The sequence below is a fragment of the Lasioglossum baleicum genome, chromosome 13, assembly GCF_051020765.1.
Source record: "Lasioglossum baleicum chromosome 13, iyLasBale1, whole genome shotgun sequence".
Taxonomy (NCBI): Eukaryota; Metazoa; Arthropoda; class Insecta; order Hymenoptera; family Halictidae; genus Lasioglossum; species Lasioglossum baleicum.
In genome coordinates, this window is record NC_134941.1 from 6,824,250 (window position 1) to 6,828,759 (window position 4,510).

The 4,510-nt window shown below is 37.7% G+C and overlaps 1 pseudogene across 1 annotated transcript in view; it reads left to right on the top strand.

Annotated features, from left to right (window-relative positions):
- Positions 1-4,510, top strand: part of LOC143215375 (cytochrome P450 9e2 pseudogene) — a 130,278-nt pseudogene that overhangs the window by 88,441 nt on the left and 37,327 nt on the right. The window lies entirely within an intron of this gene.

The window sequence follows — 4,510 nt, forward strand, 5'->3', positions numbered from 1 at the left end:
AACCGGCGGATGGGAAGAGAAAAATCCGTGTTCCCCCCCCCCCCCCCCGCCGGAGACAAAGACACAGAAGAGAACAACGAGAGAAGGGGGCAGAGAAGAGAACCTCGGAGCGCGTGCAGGTGTAGAAGAGGAGCCAAGTATTATGAAAGTATTTTCCTAACCGACTGGCAAAGCCCCGAAGACATTTATTCCGCGAAAAAATGAAGTAAAATAAATGTAATGTAAAGGGCAAACTGGCTGGTGGGTACCAAAGAGGGCGTTGGTCCACCCTCTCCTCCCCGGCCTGTTGCGAGAGCCGTCTAGAACTTCATTGCGGTTCTTTCTGGAGGAAAGGGCAAAGAGCCAACGTACAAGATCGAGAGGGTCGATGCTAGGAAAAGATGCAGATAGAGGAGGGGGGGGGGGCCTGGAGCTGGAGGAGGAACGGAAGGGAGTTCGAGTGTAAAAAGTCGATGGAGGAGATACCAAGCAACAAGCTCTTCTGTCTTTTCAGTCCCGACATTCCTCCGGTGCCTGTTCCTTGCGCGACGGGAGATCCTTTTTTAACGTTCGCCCTTCTTCATACTTCTTTCAATATGTTCTTCCACCGAATCTTTGTCTACTCCTCTTCCTCCCCAACGTTTCCTCCGTATGGTAAAGCTCCACTTTTCAACTTGACATCTTTAATTCTCTTTTCTGGCATAATCGTCTTAGAGGGAGGGGAGAGTTAGGAGCGGCACGGGTGGGGAAGGAAGGGCACAAGCGGAGTAACCATCTGAGAAACGATCCACGACACGCCGCGAAATTTCCTTTTCCTCCGTCGTCGTCGTCGTCTGCTCTTCGAACCAGATTATACCGAGAGGTTTGGGACCACTTGTAGATTTAAGGAAGAGAACTTGCTATGCGATTCGATGGTTAAAGGGTCTGTGGGTAAATAATCTACGCTCGCCTCGAGCATACCTAAACGTCCCAGGATATTCAACTTCGGGGTAAAATCATTTACGTTCGGCCGGGGAGTGGTGCCGAGCTCTAAATCACGAAAGAAATCGGGACTTGATGCTGATTGTAACATTAAGTAACCTCTGGATAACCTCTTAAATGCTGCCGAAGTTGAAATGTTATATTCACATTAATTATCTTTTTTGCTAACCATGAAGACAATAAATTGGAGTTAATAATTTCAAGTCAAACTAGCCTATTTTATTAACTTTCCAATGTTATGGAAGAAAATGAATAGAATATTCATGTATTTTCAATTTAAATTCTAACAAAAAAAAGGACAATTTTATTTGGTTCCTCAGATTTAATGCAGTCTAATTATAAAAGTGGTCTAATCAAGTCGAAATTCGAAATAAATTGATCGTTTTGCTTCTTGAATTGTACTATAATTTTATATATAGTTAAGTCGTAGATAATTGAAAGCGAAATTTAAGTGAAATCATAAATGAAAAATATGTCAGGAATATGTGTGTGGTTTTACTTTAAAATGATTTTCTATTCCCAAAATTCCCACACACAGACGTATTTCTAGCAAAACAGTATTTCCATTGGTTGTTATGAACAAAAGAAATTCCCAGTCAGGAATATTGTACGAATAATACCGTCGCGAAAATGTGGCAGGAATAATTTTAATCATTGGAAGAGTGAAAACATAGAGTATTACAATTTTAATTATATTGCCGAGAGGAATTGCGAAATTCTTTCTTTTTCGACGAAGTACAAAATAATGGTTGAATTTTGTTTTCACTGGCAAAAAGGGTTTGGCAAAAAGTCTCCTGTCGTTGAAAATATGATGCTCAAAAGGAACGTTTCAACGTGTGAATATTAAATACGCGAAGGGGAACGCGGAATGTATTAAATCAAATATATTTCCGGAAGTTGTAGGAATGCAGATGTTTCTAAAGCTTCCATTGTTCCCTCTGCAGTCATACTCGTGAATTACGCGAATGAAAATCGTTAATTATATGGGAAGCTCTATTAATTAATTAAATAGAATAAAAGAGCCGACAACAAAATGCCTCGCGTATCTTGCAAAAAGTATTACAATGAAAATCGTAGTAATGTTACAGAATATTTCGGAGCGACTGTTTATTCAGTTACTGATATTTGACAGTAGTTACTGCGCGTTCGATGAATTATTCGTTTGTTAGTCTTCATTGTAAAATATCTCTTACCATTCATGCGAAATTCATTTCCACAGTAGACTTGAAAAGAAATAAAAGTTTTAATATATGTTTACCAATAGGTTCGCGAAATTTATGTGTTGCATAATTTATTGGCTTGGCAAGAAAGTAATTTTGGTATTCTAAGATGAAATAAAACCGAATTTTTTTATTCAAGCGATGAACTTTAATCAATAACATATTTTCTTATTCATTCTTTTTGGCAAAAGATCATCGAACAAAAGGAAGAATATCTTATTCATTAAACTTCATTGCTTGGATAAAAATACCGAAGTTTCTTTCTTGCCAACCCAATTTTTTAAAATATTTGCAGTTGCAATAGCAACATATGCAGTCTAATAATTACCCATGTACTTATTTAATATTTATACACGAATGTATACATTTTAGAAATTTAATTTAACGAGTGATACTTGAAGAAGTGATTATTTTGCTGAGAACTAATCTTGAGGTTCGTTTGAAGGGATTTTTTTTAGTACTTCGTCGTCGTGCTGTGAAACTAAGAAGGACTATTAAATAACTGGAAAGTCAATTGGAACAATTCGAACAAAGACTGGTTTAAATGATTCAGCAGGGAGTTTCGAACTTTCCAATCACGTTCAGCAATAGTTTCTCATTACTTGAAGTGTACACGGGATGCGCCGCTGCTCTTGGCACCTAAACTGTGGTTCACTCTTTCTTGGACTCACGGTAGTTCGATATCGGAGTGGCCGATTGAAAGGAAGGAATGCTATTCCTGAATACGGAACGATATACCTCCCAGAATAGATTGAGCCCGCTATTTTCCTCAGCCTCATTTCCAACAATTCATCTGTGATCGATAATCGGACGAGCGCTCTTCTAAATAATACATTTATTGCTCCTTATTACATATAATATAATATTTATGACATTCCCCTAATCTCGTGAAATTATTTAGTTTTGACAATGATCATGAAATGCTGTAGCACATTGTAAATATACACAGTGAGCAAAATAATTTGTGTATTGCATTAAGCAATATCATTTTGTGTGTTCCAAACATTTAGAAAAAAATTAATTATATACATAATCAGGAAACACATTAATTAAAATAATGAGGATATTGAAATAATATCACTAATAAAAATATTCAAAGAATTTAAAAATAATGTTGCGTTATTTTCAACATTGGAATTAATAAGGAGAAAACAAATATCTATGTAGCTCCTCTATCTGACAATTAATGCAGTAAATTTTTATTTTTCATAGAAGTCTGCAGTCTAATTACACGTATAAAATTGTGACAGAATTATTTAGATTTAGAACTCGACGAACGAGAAGGGTATGATACCTCGTAATCAGATTAAACACTGTTCTACTAAAAAGTGAAGGAGAAAGGGAAGAATAAAATGTAGAAGTATATTAACTTTGCATCCGGACGTCTGGCCCCGCTAAGTCTCGTTAATTAAGCCGTGCAGAGGTTACAATGACATATCGGAGATATCCAGCGTTTGAACTTTAATGAGAACGATGTCCGTATAGGGGTGGTTAATGCGGTGACACGCACTGGGACACCCCAGGAGGGAGTGGCCCATCCCAGCCATTCTGGTCATTGCTCAGTCGATAATTACTTACCCCCGGCTTAATGTGGGAAGCTCATCAAACTGCCTGTGAAATATCGTTTTCACGCGCACATATGCGCGGCGGATCAACGACATAACATCCGAACACGTATTACGGATACCGGGGCCCGAAATTTATCATGTTTGACCGCAAAGGGTGTACGCCATCGATGAAAGTTTATGAGCCGCCATGCCATGGCCCGAAGGATGAACGTTCCACCAAGATTTTATCTGCGATATTTCAAAGCTAAACAATTCACCGGCCATAAATTCGGGTAAACATCGCCGGTACTGGGTCGCCACGTTATGGGGTTAATATAGTTTATTTTCCGGCGCAATAATATTATATATAAGTGATCCGCATGTTTTTAAAGGGGCACGTTTGATTTAATGGCTCCGTTACAGTGTAAGGCCGTTTTGCGGGATATTTCGAGGAATATTATTACAGGAGAATAAACAAATTCTCTTCGAAATATTATTTCTGAGAATTTTATCTGTGTTTACCACAAGAGACAGATTTAGACGGGAAACGATAGAAAGGAAACTGAAGAATTCAAATTAATGCGAGGCGAATAAAGACAATAATGTATTGAATTTGTATATTTTTAGTTCCTCAAATTTGCGCAATATGTCCATATGTTCTTCAATTTTCTAATTCATTCCAAAACTCTTGGTAGATTTGTTCCTAGAACCCTACAATTTGCATCATTATTTGTGTGCCACAATATTTACAATAATTAATTTAATCTTTGCTTTCTGTTGCAG